Raw genomic sequence first — 21985 nt, 5'->3', positions numbered from 1 at the left:
GCACTGAGATTGCTGTATGACTAAGTCAAGCGAAACAAGTGTGCGGCACAAACACGTGGCCCATCTAGGCGTGGCACTGCAGTGGCAGACAGGAGGGCACTTTTCAAAAACTAGGCCCCAAACAGCACCTCATGCAAAAATCTAGAAGAGGTGCAATGAGGTAGCTGTATGACTAAGCCAAGAGACACAAACAATTGGCCCATCTAGGAGTGGCACTGCAGTGTCAGACAGGATGGCACTTTTCAAAAACTAGGCCCCAAACAGCACCTCATACAAAGATGTAGAAGAGGTGTAATGAGGTAGCTGTATGACTAAGCCAAGCGACACAACCACCTGGCCCATCTAGTAGTGTCACGCAGTGGCTGAATGTCGAAAGTGGGCTGCAATTGTTCGGTCCCCTGACAGCATCTCCTGCACGCCCCTGTCATTTTGAAAAAAATCTGCAATTGGTGGTCTTGTACGGCAGTACCCCTGGACTAATACAGCAGTAACCCTGGATTCATACGGCAGTGTCAGACAGGATGGCACTTTTCAAAAACTAGGCCCCAAACAGCACCTCATGCAAAGATGTCGAAGAGGTGCAATGAGGTAGCTGTATGACTAAGCTAAGCGACACAAACAATTCCCACTGGAATTACACGTCCAAATCACTGGAATTATACGTCCAAATCACTGGAATTAAATGGCAAAATCACTGGAATTATACATCCAAATCACTGGAATTATACTGCAAAATCACTGGAATTATACGGCAAAATCACTGGAATTAAATTACAAAATCACTGGAATTATACGTCCAAATCAATGGAATTATACTGCAAAATCACTGGAATTAAATGGCAAAATCGCTGGAATTATACTGCAAAATCACTGAAATTATGCTGCAAAATCACTGGAATTATACATCCAAATCACTGGAATTAAATGGTAGTACCACGGGGCATATACAGAAGTGTCAGACAGGATGGCACTTTAAAAAAATAATCCCCAAACAGCACATGATGCAAAGAAGAAAAAAAGGTGCACCGAGGTTGCTGTATGATTAAGCTAAGCGACACAACCACCTGGCCCATCTAGTAGTGTCACGCAGTGGCTGAATGTCGAGAGTGGGCCGCAATTGTTTGGTCCACTGACAGCACCTCCAGCACACCCCTGTCATTTTAAAAAAAATTCTGCAAATGGTGGACTTATACGGCAATACCCCAGAACTAATACAGCAGTACCCCTGGACTCATATGGCAGTGTCAGACAGGATGGCACTTTTCAAAAACTAGGCCCCAAACAGCACCTCATGCAAAGATGTCAAAGAGGTGCAATGAGGTAGCTGAATGACTAAGCCAAGTTACGCAAACAATTACCACTGGAATTATACTTCCAAATCACTGGAATTATGCATCCAAATCACTGGAATTAAATGGCAAAATCACTGGAATTAAATAACAAAATCACTGGAATTATACGTCCAAATCACTGGAATTAAATGGCAAAATCACAGGAATTATACTGCAAAATCACTGGAATTATACTGCAAAATCACTGGAATTATATGTCCAAATCACTAGAATTATACGTCCAAATCACTAGAATTAAATGGCAAAATCACTGAAATTATACTGCAAAATCACTGTAATTATAGGTCCAAATCACTGGAATTAAATGGCAAAATCACTGGAATTATACTGCAAAATCACTTGAATTATACTGCAAAATCACTGTTGTCTAGCTGGGTGGCTTTGGGGTGTCCTGCCCCCCGGACCTGAACCCCTATAGTTAGTGTTAGGGACTTACCCAATGAGAGGCTACCTTGGTGCGGTGGGTAAGCTCATAGCCCTGGCCAGGATTATGCTAAATGCCTCTGGTTATTACAGGTTGAGCTAGTGTGAGATAGTGCACCTGCTACATTTTCCCTCTGTACACTGTATTAAGTCTCAAGCAGAGTAGCACCTCATTACCTAATTATGGTGTGCAAACTAGCCCCCCCCCCTTCCTTTGCAACTGATTCCATGTATTCATACATATATCTGAAGGCATGAGACACTTCAGCTAGTTTAGCACCCTGTCCCACCCCTCACTGATTTTAAATAGAGGGCTCAGCACTCTGCCTTACATATGTGGAATGAGCACACTGAGGTAAGACTCCTACATTTGTTTATTACGGCAGTCAATATTGGGGGGATTCTCTGGGGCGTGGGGCTTCCTGAACCTGCCGTGCCTGGATACCCTTGGGGCATCGCAATCTAACATTTATTTTAATACACTATGGCACTTATAGTTTGTTTTATATATGTGTAACACTTTCACGTCATTGTTTTTCACTCTTCACATTATTCACACATACAGCAGTAGCTGCTCCTACCTATCTAATTCTTTACTTGTATCACTCTTGCGGTGCCCCGGGGTTGTCTGGCTGGGTGGCTTTGGGGTGTCCTGCCCCCTGAACCTGAACCCCTGTAGTTAGTGTTAGAGACTTACCCAATGAGAGGCTACCTTGGAGGCTACCCTGGCCAGGATTATGCTAAATGCCTCTGGTTATTACAGGTTGAGCTAGTGTGAGATAGTGCACCTACTATATTTTCCCTCTGTACACTGTATTAAGTCTCAAGCAGAGTAGCACCTCATTACCTAATTATGGTGTGCAAACTAGGCCGCCCCCTTCTGATGCAGGACAACACAGCTAATTATACAGCAGCACTGGGCATATGGCAGCAGATGCCACCACCACTGTGACTGGTCACTGGACTGACTGATGCCCAGGACACTACCACTGGTCTGATGCAGGACAACGCAGCAACACTGTAAGGAACTTATTATACAGCAGCAGTGGACATATGGCAGCAGAGGACACCACCACTGTGACTGGTCACTGGACTGACTGATGCCCAGGACACTACCACTGGTCTGAGGCAGGACAACACAGCAACACTGTAAGGAACTTATTATACAGCAGCAGTGGACATATGGCAGCAGAGGACACCACCACTATGACTGATGCAGCACAACACACCACCACTGAACTGATGCAGCACAACACACCACCACTGAAGTGATGCAGCACAACACAGCACCACTGGACAGCACTGGACATATGGCAGCAAAGGACACCACCACTGTGACTGATGCAGCACAACACACCACCACTGAACTGATGCAGCACAACACAGCACCACTGGACAGCACTGGACATATGGCAGCAGAGGACACACGCACTGTGACTGGACAGATTAAGCACAAGACACAGACACTGAGAGAATGGAGACACGTCCTCTCTCTACACTCTCCAATGCCGGAGTGAAAATGGCGGGGACGCGCGGCTCCTTATATGGAATCCAAACCCCGCGAGAATTCGACAGCGGGATGATGACATTTTACCTCATTCTGGTTTCCGAGTCAGGCGGGAAAACCTGAGCCTGGCTCGGAACCGGACTCGAATGGTGAAGTCGGTACTGTTCGGTTCTCTGAGAACCGAACCCGCTCATCTCTAGTTTTACCACCTTTGGCACACCCCCTCCCACCCCACGACCACCTCTGCCTGTCAATCAGGCAGAGGCGATCGCAGCCCTGAGATGCTGTTAGCATGCTGTTTTTACACTGTTGCAACTCACTGCGCTTACAGGCACATTGACACCTAATGTAAGTTATTATTTTTCAACACAATGCCTAAACCTGAACAACATACACACATTTCTCTAACGTCCTAGTAGATGCTGGGGACTCCGTAAGGACCATGGGGAATAGACGGGCTCCGCAGGAGACTGGGCACTCTAAAGAAAGATTTAGTACTATCTGGTGTGCACTGGCTCCTCCTTCTATGCCCCTCCTCCAGACCTCAGTTAGAATCTGTGCCCGGACAGAGCTGGGTGCTTTTAGTGAGCTCTCCTGAGCTTGCTAATAAGAAAGTATTTTAGTTAGGTTTTTTATTTTCAGAGAGCTTCTGCTGGCAACAGACTCTCTGCTACGTGGGACTGAGGGGAAAGAAGCAAACCTACTAACTGCGGCTAGGTTGCGCTTCTTAGGCTACTGGACACCATTAGCTCCAGAGGGATCGAACACAGGACCTGACCTTGTCGTCCGTTCCCGGAGCCGCGCCGCCGTCCCCCTCGCAGAGCCAGAAGACAGAAGCCGGCAGAAGCGGAGAAGACATCGAAATTGCGGCAGAAGACTCCTGTCTTCACATGAGGTAGCGCACAGCACTGCAGCTGTGCGCCATTGCGCCCACACTAACCCACACACTCCGGTCACTGTAGGGTGCAGGGCGCAGGGGGGGGGCGCCCTGGGCAGCAATTGATACCTCCTGGCGAAAGCTGCATATAGACAGTGGGACACTGTTATATGTATGAGCCCCCGCCATTTATTTTACAAAAAATCGCGGGACAGAAGCCCGCCGCTGAGGGGGCGGGGTCTTCTTCCTCAGCACTCACCAGCGCCATTTTCCTTCCACAGCTCCGCTGAGATGAAGCTCCCCAGGCTCTCCCCTGCAGAATCACGGTAGAAGGGTGAAAAAGAGAGCTGGGGCACATAAATTTAGGCGCATTAATCATAATACAGCAGCTACTGGGTAAAAACACTAAGTTACTGTGTAATCCCTGGGTTATATAGCGCTGGGGTGTGTGCTGGCATACTCTCTCTCTGTCTCTCCAAAAGGCCTTGTGGGGGTCCTGTCCTCATTTAGAGCTTCCCCTGTGTGTGTGGTGTGTCGGTACGTGTGTGTCGACATGTTTGACGAAGAGGGCTATGTGGAGGCAGAGCAAGTGCAGTTGACTGACGTGTCGCCGCCGACGGTGCCGACACCTGATTGGATGGATATGTGGAAGGTGTTAAATGATAATGTAAACTCCTTACATAAAAGGTTGGATAAAGCTGATACCTCGGGCCAGTCAGGGTCTCAACCCATGCCTGATCCTACAGCGCAGAGGCCCTCAGGGTCTCAAAAGCGCCCACTATCCAAAATGGTTGACACAGATGTCGACACGGATTCTGACTCCAGTGTCGACGACGATGATGCAAAATTGCAACCGAAAATGACAAAAGCTATACGTTACATGATTATAGCGATGAAGGATGTTTTACACATATCAGAGGTAAACCCTGTCCCTGACAAGAGGGTTTATATGTATGGGGAGAAAAAGCAAGAGGTGACTTTTCCCCCTTCACATGAGTTAAATGAGTTATGTGAAAGAGCGTGGGATTCCCCAGATAAGAAAGTCCTGATTTCCAAAAGGTTACTTATGGCGTACCCTTTCCCACCGGAGGACAGGGTGCGCTGGGAATCCTCCCCTAGGGTAGATAAAGCTCTCACACGATTATCTAAGAAGGTGGCCCTGCCGTCGCAGGATACGGCCACCCTAAAGGATCCTGCAGATAGAAAGCAGGAAAGTATCCTGAAATCTATTTATACACATTCAGGGACTCTACTGAGGCCGGCAATTGCGTCGGCGTGGATGTGTAGTGCTGTAGCAGCGTGGACAGATAATCTGTCTGAGGAAATGGATACCTTGGACAGGGATACCATTATGCTGACCCTGGGGCATATAAAAGACACTGTCCTATATATGAGGGATGCCCAGAGGGACATTTGCCTACTGGGCTCTAGAATTAATGCAATGTAAATTTCTGCCAGGAGGGTCCTGTGGACTCGGCAGTGGACAGGTGATGCCGGCTCCAAAAAACACATGGAGGTGTTACCTTACAAGGGTGAGGAATTGTTTGGGGACGGTCTCTCGGACCTGGTTTCCACAGCTACTGCTGGGAAGTCAAACTTTTTGCCATATATTCCCTCACAACCTAAGAAAGCACCGTATTACCAAATGCAGTCCTTTCGCGCACAAAGAAGCAAGAAGGTCAGAGGTGCTTCCTTTCTTGCTAGAGGCAGGGGCAGAGGAAAAAAGCTGCACCTTAAAGCTAGTTCCCAGGAACAGAAGTCCTCCCCGGCTTCCACTAAATCCACCGCATGACGCTGGGGCTCCACGGGTGGAGCCAGGAGCGGTGGGGGCGCGTCTCCGACATTTCAGCCACCAGTGGGTTCGCTCACAGATTGTGTCTCAGGGATACAAGCTGGAATTCGAGGTGATGCCCCCTCAACGTTACCTAAAATCGGCCCTGCCAGCTTCCCCCATAGAAAGGGAAGTAGTGGTAGCGGCAATTCACAAGCTATTTCTCCAGCAGGTGGTGGTAAAGGTTCCCCTTCTTCAACAGGGAAAGGGATACTATTCCACAATGTTTGTGGTACCGAAACCGGACGGTTCGGTCAGACCTATATTAAATTTAAAGTCCCTGAACATTTATCTGAAAAGATTCAAGTTCAAAATGGAATCGCTCAGAGCGGTCATTGCAAGCCTGGAAGAGGGGGATTTTATGGTGTCTCTGGACATCAAGGATGCTTACTTGCATGTCCCCATTTATCCGCCTCATCAGGAGTACCTCAGATTTGTGGTACAGGACTGTCATTACCAATTCCAGACGTTGCCGTTTGGGCTCTCCACGGCACCGAGAATATTTACCAAGGTAATGGCAGAAATGATGGTGATCCTGAGAAAGCAAGGAGTCACAGTTATCCCATACTTGGACGATCTCCTCATAAAGGCGAGGTCGAGGGAGCAGTTGCAGATCAACGTAGCGCACTCTCAGGAAGTGTTGCAACAGCATGGCTGGATTCTCAATATCCCAAAGTCGCAGCTGATTCCTACGACGCGTCTGCCCTTTCTGGGCATGATTCTGGACACAGACCAGAAGAAGGTGTTTCTCCCGACGGAGAAGGCTCAAGAGCTTGTGACTCTAGTCAGAGACCTCTTAAAACCGAAACAGGTGTCGGTGCATCACTGCACGCGAGTCCTGGGAAAGATGGTGGCATCGTACGAAGCCATTCCCTTCGGCAGGTTCCATGCAAGGATCTTTCAATGGGATCTGTTGGACAAATGGTCCGGATCGCATCTTCAGATGCATTGGCTGATCACCCTGTCCCCCAGGGCCAGGGTGTCTCTTCTGTGGTGGCTACAGAGTGCTCATCTTCTCGAGGGCCGCAGGTTCGGCATACAGGACTGGGTCCTGGTGACCACGGATGCGAGCCTCCGAGGGTGGGGGGCAGTCACTCAGGGAAGAAACTTCCAAGGGTTGTGGTCAAGTCAGGAGGCTTGTCTGCACATAAATATCCTGGAACTAAGGGCCATATTCAACGCCCTGAGTCAAGCGGAGCCCCTGCTTCGCAACCAACCGGTGCTGATTCAGTCAGACAACATCACCGCGGTGGCTCATGTAAACCGCCAGGGCGGCACAAGAAGCAGAGTCGCGATGGCGGAAGCCACCAGGATTCTTCGGTGGGCGGAGAATCACATGCAAGCACTGTCAGCAGTGTTCATTCCGGGGGTGGACAACTGGGAAGCAGACTTCCTCAGCAGGCACGACCTTCACCCGGGAAAGTGGGGACTTCATCACAAAGTCTTCATTCAGATTACAAATCGATGGGAACTGCCACAGGTAGACATGATGGCGTCCCGTCTCAACAAAAAGCTACAACGGTATTGCGCCAGGTCAAGAGACCCTCAGGCGATAGCTGTGGACGCCCTGGTAACACCGTGGGTGTTCCAGTCGGTCTATGTGTTTCCTCCTCTTCCTCTCATACCCAAGGTGCTGAGAATCGTAAGAAGAAGAGGAGTGAGAACAATACTCATTGTTCCGGATTGGCCAAGAAGGCCTTGGTACCCGGAACTGCAAGAAATGCTCACAGAGGACCCATGGCCTCTGCCTCTCAGACAGGACCTGTTGCAACAGGGGCCCTGCCTGTTCCAAGACTTACCGCGGCTGTGTTTGACGGCATGGCGGTTGAACGCCGGATCCTAGCGGAAAAAGGCATTCCGGAGGAAGTTATTCCTACGCTGATAAAGGCTAGGAAGGACGTGACAGCAAAGCATTATCACCGCATATGGCGAAAATATGTTGCTTGGTGTGAGGCCAGGAAGGCCCCTACAGAGGAATTCCAACTGGGCAGATTTCTGCACTTTCTACAGTCTGGAGTGACTATGGGCTTGAAGTTGGGATCCATAAAGGTCCAGATTTCGGCCCTATCCATTTTCTTTCAAAAGGAACTGGCGTCTCTTCCTGAAGTTCAGACGTTTGTTAAGGGAGTGCTGCATATTCAGCCCCCTTTTGTGCCACCAGTGACACCTTCGGATCTCAACGTGGTGTTGGGTTTCCTAAAATCCCACTGGTTTGAACCACTTAAGACCGTGGAGCTAAAGTATCTCACGTGGTAGGTGGTCATGCTATTGGCCTTAGCTTCAGCTAGGCGTGTGTCAGAATTGGCGGCTTTGTCATGTAAAAGCCCCTATCTGGTTTTTCATATGGACAGGGCAGAATTGCGGACTCGTCCCCAATTTTTGCCAAAGGTGGTGTCATCTTTTCATTTGAACCAACCTATTGTAGTGCCTGCGGCTACTCGTGACTTGGAGGATTCCAGGTTACTAGATGTAGTCAGGGCTTTGAAGATTTATGTAGCCAGAACGGCTGGAGTCAGGAAAACTGACTCGCTGTTTATCCTGTATGCCCCCAACAAGTTGGGTGCTCCTGCTTCAAAGCAAACCGTTGCCCACTGGATCTGTAACACGATTCAGCAGGCTCATTCTGCGGCTGGATTGCCGCATCCAAAATCAGTGAAAGCCCATTCCACAAGGAAGGTGGGCTCTTCTTGGGCGGCTGCCCGAGGGATCTCGGCTTTACAGCTTTGCCGAGCTACTACTTGGTCGGGTTCAAACACATTTGCAAAATTCTACAAGTTTGATACCCTGGCTGAGGAGGACCTTGAGTTTGCCCATTCGGTGCTGCAGAGTCATCCGCACTCTCCCGCCCGTTTGGGAGCTTTGGTATATTCCCCATGGTCCTTACGGAGTCCCCAGCATCCACTAGGACGTTAGAGAAAATGAGATTTTACTCACCGGTAAATCTATTTCTCGTAGTCCGTAGTGGATGCTGGGCGCCCGTCCCTAGTGCGGACTTTCTGCAATACGTGTATATAGTTATTGTTTAATAATGGGTTATGTTATGTTGGCATCCATTGTTGATGCCCTGTTGTTGTTCATACTGTTGACTGGATAAGTGTATCACAAGCTATACGGTGTGATTGGTGTGGCTGGTATGAGTCTTACCCGGGATTCCAAAATCCTTTCCTTATAATGTCTGCTCTTCCGGGCACAGTTTCCTTAACTGAGGTCTGGAGGAGGGGCATAGAGGGAGGAGCCAGTGCACACCAGATAGTACTAAATCTTTCTTTAGAGTGCCCAGTCTCCTGCGGAGCCCGTCTATTCCCCATGGTCCTTACGGAGTCCCCAGCATCCACTACGGACTATGAGAAATAGATTTACCGCTGAGTAAAATTCTTATTTTTTTTGTTTGTTTTTTAAACACTGCTTCGACTCCCCAAACAACACACACAACTACACACTTATCCCCTATGGAAACTGGCACACACCAAAAACTTTTGTGGGCAGTTACAGCACCAGTGTGACTCAATAAAGATTTAATGCTGCCCTGTATAACGAGAAGCTCTAGGCTGCACTGTGGGCAGTTAGAGTACCAGTGTACACCAGTAAGGTTAATGCTGCCCTGTATTACAAGAAGCTCTGGGCTGCACTGTGGGCAGTTAGAGTACCAGTGTACACCAGTAAGGTTAATGCTGCTCTGTATTAGAAAGAATTAAGAACTCTGGGCTGTGCTGCAGGCAGTTTGTGTGCAGAATACTAGTGTGCACCAGTAAGGTTAATGATGCCCTGCATTAGGAAGGATTAGGAGCTCTGGTCTGCACTGCAGGCAGTTGATGTGCAGTGTGCCATTGTGCACCAGTAAGGTTAATGCTGCCTTCAGTGCCCTGTATTAGGAAGGATTAGGAGCTCTGGTCTGCACTGCAGGCAACTGGTAGAGTATCAGTGACTGAGCACCAGTAAGGTTAATGCTGCCATGTAATGTATTAGGAAGGATTAGCAGCTGAGCTGAGCTCTGTCCTGCTGACAGTCTACTGTACTCTCTAGCGGCCCTGTGTGAAATGGTGCCCAAATTACTGTGGGAGGGACTTTTATCAAATCCAAAACCGGGATCCAATGCTGGGAAGATGGCTTTTTGCCTCGTTTTGGAATTCGAGCCTGCTGGGAAAACTTGAGCCAATGCTAACTCCAAAACAGTGAGAGCTGGCGAATCACAGGTTCACTAAAAAGTACGGTATCCCTGGTTCCAGATGTGATACACAGATGTTTTTGAACTACAAAAATCAGTAAGGTTAATGATGCCATGTAATGTACAGTGTTAGAAAGGATTAGCAGCTGAGCTAAGCTCTGCCCTGCTGACAGTCTACTGTACTCTCTAGCGGCCTTTTGTTAAATGGTGCCCGAATTAATGGTTTGCACTCCACTCAGTCTTCAGTGTCCCCATTATACTAAGATACTGTAGCAGAAATTACTAATGAAAACTCTGCCTCAGAATTAATGTGAACATACTGTTAGTGACATGAACAAGGTTTTCTCTCCGAGCCAATCATACTGTAAGTGGTGGAGTGCAGCTCCCAGTTATTCTGTGGTGCAGTTATTGTTGCCTATCATTTGTATTTTAAGAATTTCCACTGGATTATATTTTTGGAAGAAGATTTACAATTGTACCATGGAGAAAGAATTGTATTCTTAATAAAGTGCCAAAAGATAATATGTGCAGGGCCGGACTGCCCATCTGGCACTTCTGGCAGATACTGGAAAGACCGATGGCTTGATGGGCCGGTCCAGCCACACAGAGAAACATGGCATGGCCGAGTAGCGGAGCCTCCTGTTGCTCTGCTTGGCCACCTGCATAGAGGAACAGTGGTGTGTGGTGAGTTCAGTGGCCAGTGAGGCACTGCAGCCATAATGTTTGCCCAGCCCCGCCAATGACCCATACTGCCACCGTGCTGATGCCCGCTACCACCCCCAAGCAGTTACCAGTTTCTACTGCTGTCCCTGATGCAGCAGCTTGTGAAGGTGAGGGATCTTTTCAGATCCCTCCCCGCTGTCTCCCCATCAGTTTACAGCTCCGTGACTGTCCATTGCTGCAGTAATTCTCCTGCCATAGAGCCCTTCTCACCCTGCTGAGAAGACCCAGCAGCAGAAGTTTGCAGCTGCCTTACAAGGTCCCTGTCAGCCGGTGTCACTGTGGCTGCAGACATGCCTCCCTCCACCCATCACAGACAGCCAGCAGCAGAGTTCTGCAGTTGCAGCAATCCCTTTCACGCCACGGGACTACCAGCACATGTAGTAATCCCCCTTGACAGAAAGTTCACTCATGGATCCATGATCCTCCCCTCCATGGGACTCCCTGCTCACCTGGACTCCTGACCAGCACTCACCTGGACACCCGCCAATGATGCAGTGTAGAGAAAGGATCCAGGTAGGAAACAACTCAGTAATTCAACGCTGACACCACGGCAGACATCTGACCTGACACCAGGAGACACACAGAGGAAGGGGAGAAGGATGAACACAGGGGTCTGTGCGCACCGGCTGTGGGGACACCAGGAGACACGGGGGAAGGTGAGACGGGGAACACAGGGGTCTGTGCGCGTCAGCTGTGGGGACACCAGGAGACACGGAGGAAGGTGAGACGGGAAACACAGTGGTCTGCAGAGCCAGATTAAGAGGGGGCCCCGGGGATAAGTACCCCGGGCCCCCTGTTTCAAAAGGGCACCCCGCCACCGCAGATCAGATCTCTGGTCTGAACTGCGGTGCAGCGCTCCCAGCGCAGCCGCTCCACACACAGGGCAGCGGCTGAGATATGTCCCCCATCTTTGGTGGCTCGCAGCTCACCAAAGCATTAAAATGCTGGCACCGCTCACACAGGGAGTGTGAACAGGAAGGACAGCTGAGCGACGGCTCAGCTGTCCAATGATCTGTGGAGCAGCAACCTGCGGCTCAGTCATTGGCTGGGCGCGCAGGCTGCCTGGAATATCAAGGAGGACGGTGTGTGGACTGTAGAGCCAGCCTGTGCCCAGCCAGCATCCATAATGTACAGTAGAATACAACAGATTTCTCAAAAAACAGCGCCCCAACTCAAAAGTGCACCAACAGAAGCTAAGGTGATCCCAACCACCACAAATACTCAAGATAATGACAACAACGGTACGCAACTGTGCGCATCCTCTTGGTGTATAATCAGGAAAAAGTATATGTATAGCAGCATAGAAATTTATACGTCACAAGATAACACTAATTCCTTTATACTAGGAATTATAGTGTTACAGTCCAAATCCAGTTCGGTCTCAAAAAATGGGCTCAAATGTCCGTTCTTTTATCTCAATCGTTCAAATTCTCTCCTTTCTCTCGATGGAAGACCAACTCCATATAAACCCAAAAATTGGAAGATAAAAGAAGATATATAGTGTAATACAGTTTTATTCAATGATTCCACAAAAATTAAAATGCAACAGGATTTCGCACAATGAATCCACCAATGACTAGGCAAGAAAGCGTACCGGATAAATGGGGGTGTCATATAGTGTCCACCCAAATAAGCATAATGATATCCCACGGGTACCTCCCGGCACCTTATCTTTTGGATACTGCAGATCCAGAGAAGAACACGGCACCTGAAAAGATCGGGCAGTACCCGTGGGATATCATTATGCTTATTTGGGTATATATATGTATGTATGTGTGTGTGTATATATATATATATATATATATATGTATGTATGTGTGTATATATGTATATATACAGTATACTATATATATATGTATGTATATATATGTATGTGTATATATTTATATATATATATATATATAAATACATATGTTTGTGTGTATGTATGTATGTGTGTGTGTATATATATATATATATATATATATATATATACATACATACAGTGTTCAAAGTGGTCTGGCATACGCTGGTATGGCATACCACCACTTCGACGAGCAAAGACCCCCGCTGCCACAGTATTCAAATTCGGTGCTATTGAACCGTAGCCAATCTGATTAGCTGCGGTCCGCTGTCTCCTTCGCACAACCGCTGCCGCCCACATGCTGCCACCCACAGCCTCCTGCTCCGCTCCGCCGCTTCCACGTGCTGCCGCCCAGAGCCTCCTGCACCCACAGCCTCCTGCTCCACACCGCCGCCTCCTCCACATCACTGACCACAGCTTCCTCATCCACCGCCGACCACAGCCAACTCTGCACCGCTGCTGACCACAACCTCCTCATCCTCCATGCTGCCAGTCACAGTCTCCTCCACACAGCCGCTGCTGATTAGGTAATTTTACACTGCTGCCTTTCTCTCTCCCTTCTGTATGTTGTTGCTGTCCCTCTCTCTATCACTCTCCCTGTTCCTATGTCCAGGGCCGGCAAGAGAAATCTTGGGGCCCGGCACACCAATTTCTCCGGGGCCCCCCACCCTGCCTTGACTCCCCCCCCCCCCCCCTTATAAAGCACAAAGTCGCTGTAAAAAAATTATATATATATATATATATATATATATATATACACACACACACACACACACACACACATATACTGTATATATTATATAATATACAGTATATATATTATGATTTATACATATATATATATACACACACATATATATATATATGGTCCTTGTATGGGCGGCATACAAGGACCATATACACCGATGCAGATCTGAGGGGAGGGCACCGGAGCAAGGTGAACGGAAGTCCAGAGTGCCAGGGACATTTTTTGCATATACACACATTTATATAGAATAATATGGCAGTACCTTGACATAGTATACAGTATGACAGGCTGTGAGGGTGCCATCCAGGCACGTAGGGAGCAGGGTTGGACAGAGGTAGTGCTGCGGGCAGCTGCTATAAGGAGCCCTGACTCACACAGTCAGTGTAGCCTGTGTTTGCTGCTCTGCAGGCCCGGCTCTTCAGCGGCAGCAGATCGTCAGACAGGGACGGGGCGGCAGAGAGGCATGCCGCAAGCATAATGAAGGCAACAAAGTGAAGACCAACCAGACCAAGCAAGTGATGGGGCCCCCATGAAGCTCGGGGCCCGGGAGGGTTGTACCCTTTGACCCCCCCTGTCGCCGGGCCTGCCTATGTCACTCTCCCTGTCCCAATGTCCCTGTCCCTGCTGTCACTCTCCCTGTCCCTGCTGTCACTCTCCCTGTCCCTATGTCCCTGCTGTCACTCTCCCTGTCCTTATGTCCCTGCTGTCACTCTCCCTGTCCCTATGTCTCTGCTGTCACTCTCCCTGTTCCTATGTCCCATTGTCACTCTCCCTGTCACTACTGTCACTCTCCCTGTCCCCATGTCCCTGCTGTCACTCTCCCTGTCCTTGAATTGCGGCTCATACTGTGTGGCATAATGTGAATTTTGGCTCATTCCATGTGGTATAGGTGGTCATTCTCAGTTGATCGCTAGCTGCATTCGTTCGCTTGTCAGCGATGGGGCACAAAAACGGCACTTCTGCGTATGCGGCGCAATGCGCACGCGCGACGTACTAATACAACGTACAATGTAGTTTCACACAGGGTCTAGTGTAGCTTTTCTGGCCGCAGAGTGATTGACATGAAGTGGGCGTTTCTGGGTGTGAACTGACCATTTTCAGGGAGTGTTTGAAAAAACGCAGGCGTGCCAGGAAAAACGCAGGCGTGGCTGGGCGAACGCAGGGCAGGTTTGTGACGACAAAACAGGAACTGAACAGTCTGAAGTGATCGCAAGCGCTGAGTAAAACTGCACAAAATAACTTTGCCGCCGCTCTGCGATCCTTTCGTTCGCACTTCTGCTAAGCTAAAATACACTCCCCGTGAGAGGCGGCATAGCGTTTGCACGGCTGCTAAAAACTGCTAGTGAGCGAACAACTCGGAATGACCACCATAATGTGAATTTTGGCTCATTCTGTGTGAATTTTGGCTCATTCCATGTGGCATAATGTGTAATGCGTAAGAAGCACCATTACTAGATAGTATAAGGCAGAGGTTCTCAAACTCTGTCCTCAGGACCCCACACGGTGCATGTTTTGCAGGTCTCCTCACAGAATCGCAAGTGAAATAATTAGCTCCACCTGTGGACCTTTTAAAATGTGTCAGTGAGTAATTAATACACCTGTGCACCTGCTGGGTTACCTGCAAAACATGCACTGTGTGTGCCCCCGAGGACCGAGTATGAGAACCTCTGGTATAAGGGGTTCTACTATTGTGGTGCATAATGTGTATAAGGGGTATATGGTGTGGTACACTACACTTAAGGGCATGCCGCCTTTTGAGTGGCCACACATCCTTTTCCGGAGCGCGTGCGCGCTTAATAACAGCCTTCACTTTTCCATACCCGCACTTCAAAATTTCCACTTCGACCACTGTGTGTGTGTGTGTGTGTATGTATGTATGTATGTATGTATGTATGTATATATATATACACGGAAGGGAGTCTGGCACTCCAAATAACAAAAGTAGCTGCGGCCGGTGCCCTCACATATGTGGTGAGATGTAGTGGAACGGCGTGCGGCACTCAGCCCAATAGACAACAGCAAAGAGTCAAGCGTATGTAACAACAGCGTATAAACCTGACGACAATGCGGATGCATTGAAACGTTGTTACATACGCTTGACTCTTTGCTGTTGTCTATTGGGCTGAGTGCAGCACGCCGTTCCACTGTATATATATATATATATATATATATATACACACACACAACCAGCAGACGTGGCACTCCTGGTGACTTGCACAATAAGAATTCGCAGGTAGGCAGTGTATAGAATACAACGTTTCAATGCCACTTTTATTCAGGCGTTTTCCTCAAGTATACACATGCACACACATATATATTATATATACATGAGTGTGCTTCTTATTTGAAAGATTCTTTAAAATTTACCACCTAATTGTAATTTTCTTTGTATTGATTGAAGATGTTATGATTTTAAATTTAGATTTTAGGGCCAGGGCCGGCTCTACCATTAGGCAGCTTTAGGCAGCTGCCTAGGGGCGCCAGCCCCTGGAGGCCGCCACTGAATTCATCTAGCAAATAACTGAAGGATGTGTCTGTATGTGGCCTCCTCCTTATACACTGCGCTGGCTGCTGCTGTGGGTCTAATTATGTGCAGCCACCACTATCAGGCTGTACCACAAACTGCCTCAGCACTACCTCTGTGCTGACACGTGTAACATCAAGTCGGTTGTAACTATGGCTCCTAAGGGGCGGTTGTAACTATGGCTCCCAAGGGGCGCCATCATGGCCTGATTCATTGCTCTGATGCACCTCCTGCAGGAGGGTTGCAGGTTAGGTGGCACCAGGTTGAAGCTTTGCCTAGGGTACCGAGAGACCTTGCACCGGCCCTGTTTAGGGCCCCACTGTCTTAAGTACCCCAGGCCCCCCGAAGCCTTAATCCAGCTCTGGTGGTCTGTCCGTGCCAGCTGCGGGGATACCGGGAGACACAGGGAAAGGCGAGACGGGGAACATAGGGGACTGTGCGCGCTGGCTGCGCCAGCAATGGGAAAACCATGAGACACATGGGTGAAAGGGGATGGGAGAACATAGGGGTGCCATCCTAAATGTGGCTCCCGTGCCTTAAGAAAGCCTCGTAGAAGGTCCAGGAGTAATGATACGGCCGGCCCTGTCCACTGCCCAATAACTTCTTCCTCAGTGACAGGGGCGTGCTTTCACATGGGTTGAAAGCACGCCCCTGTCAATGCGGCACTTCTGTTAGGTGCCGCTTATAGGGCTTTTTTTAATGGGCTTTCACTTCCCAAAGCTTGGCCCCGCCCCCTGCTTTCAGCCCATTCACACTGACAGTAGGCGGCACCGAGAGCGGTTCCTCCGAAACAAATTTAAAACAGTTTTTTACAGGGTATAAATGATTAAAATAATGCAAAGCCTAAAGCAGATACTTATGACATTATTTTAATCATTAATGACAGGGAAAAGCACTGCCTCCCCTGACTGCACGTCCCTGCGAGAGGAACCTGGGCTGGCCAGACAGCGCAGCCTCCCAGTACTATGCTCTGCCCCCTTGACTCATGACATGCCCCCTTTTCATGAGCGCTGCTGCGACGCACACACACACAGTACACAGCCTGGGTGATTAAGAGCCCCAGCTCATCCCTTGTTATGTGAGTATTAAATATGTACTATTAATATATTTTTATAAGGCAAAGTGATTCAAAAAAATAATATAGTAGAATTTTATAGAAAATAGCATGCTTTTTTATTTTTATTTCCAGAATATTATTATTATTATTATTATTATCCTTTATTTATATGGTGCCACAAGGGTTCCGCAGCGCCCAATTATAGAGTACATAAACAAATAATCAAACAGGAAAACAGCAACTTACAGTTGATGACAGTATAGGACAAGTACAGGGTAAATAAACATAGTTACTTCAGGAGATGACACTGGAATAAGTATCAGGTGGCAGAAGACTGCTGGATTTGGTGCAGTTGAAGATTATTAAAGTAAGAAAGGATAAGCACATGAGGGAAGAGGGCCCTGCTCGTGAGAGCTTACATTCTAAAGGGGAGGGGTAGACAGACAGAGGTGACACAGATGGGGTACATAGAGAATATACTCATATTACTTGTATATGTATAATAGATGATAGCAAAATAAAGGGATTCATTTATAAGGTAAATTGTTGTGCTACAGAATGCTAAGTTACTGGTATAACTATCATTTCCTAGGTCTATGTGAAACTTACCAAAGGTCTAAAGGTCTTGTGGGACTGTCTAATATCTCTCTTTGGGGGCAAAGCAATGGAAATGCAGATATGGCTCTTTGAACTCAACTAGAACAACACTGGGGGTAATTCAGAGTTGATCGTATATGTGCTAAATCTCTAAATCCTCCCCCCACCCCCACCTGCACAGGTACAAAAGCATCATACGGCGGTGATGCTGCCTGCCCCCCCCCCAACGGTCCAGACACGGCTCCGTTGTTCGGACCGCGCCCTGTCATCGGCATTCTAACCCCTCCCGCTCTGCGGCAGCCTCTGCATCTCACTGGGCTTTCGGGGTGCGCACTTTAAATAGTTATTTTTCCAACAGCTGTTTGTCTGCTAAACGAACAAAAGTACCAGGGCTAATTTTTAAATGACATATTTATTGCTTGTTCCATTGTACAGGGTGCTCACACGGTAATTTCATTGACATTTTATGACTGTTTTGTTAATGACAAATAAAGTATATTATTATTATTATTATTATTATTAGAATGAGAAGGTCACTGTCCACGTTGCCACCTCAGGACACAGATAGATGCTTGATATAAATTTCTGATTTCAAAGGCATTTACTAATAAATTAAAGTAACTGATATTTTCTAAACATATATATATATATATTTTAAAAGAAAAAAATATTATTTTACTAATTTCACTTTGCTGAATAACAATGTTTTACCTGTCCTAGATTTTCCATGTCTTCAGAGGTCATGGGCACAGCCACAGACATTTTGCGGTACCTGGTGTTATCAGTTAGCTTCAGGATACATGAGCAATGAACTATTTCCTACACTATTATATCCTGAAAGAATTAGCATTACTACACTTGCTACCAGTTTGCTTCTATCTCATCCCAAGGAGAAATTTATCCTGCGGCTCTGCCACTGCTATATAAGAACTGAAAGATTGTTGTTGTATCATATTTATCTCAAGCTTACATTACATTTTCAATACTTACCAAAGCAGAAGTAACATTACTTTGACATTTACAGTATGCCTTCAATGTGGATAATCAGTTTCAACAACTTGTCCAGATATCTTCTTTATCTTTGCTGGAATGTTCCAACAAGAAAACAAGGGTTTAATATTTGTTGCTTTCCCTACAAGCAGTAGAAGAATTTGTCGGGATGCAATGATACAAATAAATTAATATTATAAATAAATCTCTCCGAAAGGTCCTGTCTTTTTGTGAGTAGGTCTCTTATTTCTATGCAGAAAATGTCCAACTCTAGACTCACTGCTGCAAAGAATTACCAGTTTCTGGCCAACAGTTTAATTGCTAGAGCTTTACACTAGTGAGAAGCACTATAATGGAATAGTGGGCTCACAAGGGGGGCACAAGGGGGTACTATTAGTCAGTACTCGTCAATATTGGCTGAAGGCTTATTACGCCCATCTGATATCTTTATTTCGGGACAAAGATTGGGGGTTTGGAATCCGCACTGGTCAGGATTGCTATAAAGACATAATCAAAAACAAAAACAAATGTGAGGGTAGAAGTTGTTTACAAAAACCAACATACAGCATGACTACTGACTTTGCCTCAAGGGTTTTATGCAGTAGTATCTGGTTGGTGGTGCTCCCAGACGTTAGTTCAGGATAAACTATTTTGTGGAGTTTTGCAGAGGTGCAAAAAGACTGTTTAGTCTCTCTGGGGCACCCTTTTTACATAGTAATGTGGTAAATATATAGGATAAATTATAAGGTAATTATATTTAAGGTAAGTAAAGATTTTTTTGTTAAAACTTAACTTTTATTAAAGGTATACAGACGGAAAAAAATGATACCCAAATGAGAAAAAAATCAGTAAAAAAGTGTATTAAATAAACTAATTCATGTCAGACATGAATTAAAAGACATTTTTCAGAGCGAAGTTTTTGTTTTCCTGTTCTCTTGTTCAGAATCATAAATCTATAATAGATATTAAAAGGAACAGAATTCAGGCTTTGTGACTTCAAAAGCCCATAGGATACCTTAAGTGAGTATCAATTCAGTGATACCAATCTTCTAAAAGATAGTATTGAGTATAAGGAACCAGTCAGTTCTGCTTTTGCCCATCTGTTTCCATCGAATGGGCAATGAGAGAGTGTATGTGCCAAATTTGTCTGGTTTTGAAAGAAGAACAGTACGCTTCTTTCCTGGGTAAGTATATAGATAACTTGTCCCCAATGTTACAGTACCTGGTATTCCTAGAGGGTCTCCCCTTCTAGTACTGACCTGGGCCAACACTGCTTGGCTTGCAAGATCAGATGAGATCGGGCATGTCCAGTGTGGTGTGACTGTAGCAGAAGTTATTTGGGATGGGTTAATGTTCACGCAGGTTTACCCAAATTGGATGAGAGAGTGTGTTGGAAATGAAAAAGAAGGGTAAACCGAGAAGTAGAATAGGTTTAGAAACAAGTGGTCAGAGATTGATAAAATAGATAAGTATTACACTTCTGCTGTCCAAAAGGGAGCCTCTGTTGCTATCGTGAGCATTGCAGAGGACAACCTCAGATTATGGATGAGAGAGTGTAAGAAAAGAAGTAACCTAGGTTCTTCACAATTATCCAGACAGACAATTTAGATAGTATTCGTGAATTGCTCTCTCTCTCCTTTTCTGCTCCTAAGTAGGATATATGACTGGATAATTTTCCTTGACTTTTCAGAAACAGTATATTACTGCATATATACTGGATAAATAGACAATTGGTCTATTTTACATTATTGCTTGTAAACTGGAGAAACAGACAACAGGTTTATTCGGTATCATTGAGGTTTGAGATTGTGAAGAACCTAGGTTACTTCTTTTCTTACACTCTCTCATCCATAATCTAAGGTTGTCCTCTGCAATGCTCACGATAGCAACAGAGGCTCCCTTTTGGACAGCAGAAGTGTAATACTTATCTATTTTATCAATCTCTGACCATTTGTTTCTATACCTATTCTACTTCTCGGTCATCCCCTTCTTTTTCATTTCCAACACACTCTCTCATCCAATTTGGGTAAACCTGCGTGAACATTAACCCGTCCCAAATAACCTGCTACAGTCACACCACAATGGACATGCCCGATCTCATCTGATTTTGGAAGACAAGCAGTGTTGGCCCGGGTCAGTAACAGAAGGGGAGACCCTCTGGGAATACCAGGTACTGTAACATTGGGGACGAGTTATCTATATACTTACCCAGGAAAGCAGAAGTGTACTGTTCTTTTTTCAAAACCAGACAAATTTGGCACATACACTCTCTCATTGCCCATTCGATGGAAACAGATGGGCAAAAGCAGAAGTAACTGGTTCCCTATACTCAATACTATCTTTTAGAAGATTGGTATCACTGAATTGATACTCACTTAAGGTATCCTATGGGCTTTTGGAGTCACAAAGCCTGATTTCTGTTCCTTTTAATATCTATTATAGATTCATGATTCTGAACAAGAGATTAGGAAAATTAAAATTTCGCTCTGAAAAAATTATTTTTATTCATGTCTGACATAGACAGTTTATTTAATACACTTTTTAACTAATTTTTTCTCATTTGGGTATCTTTTTTCATCTGTATACCTTTAATAAAAGTTAAGTTTTAACAAAAAATCTTTACTTACCTTCAATATACTTACCTTATAATTTATCCTATATATTTACCACATTACTATGTAAAAAGTATGCCCCAGAGAGACTAAACAGTCTTTTTGCGTCTCTGCAAAACTCCTCAAAATCTTTCATTGGGGGCTTGGTTAGCAATGAAAATGCTGCCATTGCTCTTTGAACTCAACGAGACCAACAGTTTTGCTGGGATGTTGAGCACAGGACAGCAATGTGAGAGCAGGTGAAGGAGTACATCAATCTTGGAAAAAGATGTGTTTTTGACAGCAGAACCCTGCAACCCAGCACCAGAGAGGCAGGATTTATTGTGGCAAAAGCATTTTGTTTATTCTCTCCCCATAAGAATGGCAAATATACTGCGCACTGCATTGATTGATAGTTGCAACATACAGTATACTGTATAACTTTAAAGCACAGCTGGGAACTGTAACCATTGTGTATAAATCCCAAAGCTAGTTATGCCGCTAGTGACTCAGGTTCTTTGCACTGAGTTGTGATAGGTATGCAAAAGGTTTCCCAGAATTACTTTCCACAATTGCACACCCCTTTCTGAGAGGCAAGTTACCCTACTAGACCTTAGATACCAAATATAACTTTAATACAGCTTAATCACAGGTAATAAGTGCATTTTATTTTATAGGATCAAATCTGCAGATGTTTCCGCTGGCAACCTTTTCCGCAATAAAAAATAGTTACGTTCATTAAACATTCAGTTTAACA

At 46.2% G+C, this 21985-nt stretch overlaps 1 long non-coding RNA gene and 2 pseudogenes across 1 annotated transcript in view; 2 read left to right on the top strand and 1 right to left on the bottom strand.

Annotated features, from left to right (window-relative positions):
* LOC134911304 (uncharacterized) overlaps positions 1–18862 on the top strand; it is a 65809-nt gene extending 46947 nt beyond the window's left edge. Inside the window, exon 2 of the long non-coding RNA XR_010176463.1 lies at positions 18368–18862. This is a non-coding gene — a long non-coding RNA (uncharacterized LOC134911304). The remainder of the gene's footprint in view (positions 1–18367) is intronic.
* Positions 18863–19847: 985 nt separating this feature from the next.
* LOC134912179 (5S ribosomal RNA) lies at positions 19848–19966 on the bottom strand (annotated as a pseudogene).
* A 734-nt stretch (positions 19967–20700) lies between these two features.
* Positions 20701–20819, top strand: LOC134912925 (5S ribosomal RNA; annotated as a pseudogene).
* The last annotated feature ends 1166 nt before the right edge of the window (positions 20820–21985 follow it).

Source organism: Pseudophryne corroboree, chromosome 4 (assembly GCF_028390025.1).
Source record: "Pseudophryne corroboree isolate aPseCor3 chromosome 4, aPseCor3.hap2, whole genome shotgun sequence".
Taxonomy (NCBI): Eukaryota; Metazoa; Chordata; class Amphibia; order Anura; family Myobatrachidae; genus Pseudophryne; species Pseudophryne corroboree.
The sequence above is the reverse complement of the archived record's forward strand: the minus strand, read 5'-3'. Positions and strand labels throughout refer to the sequence as shown.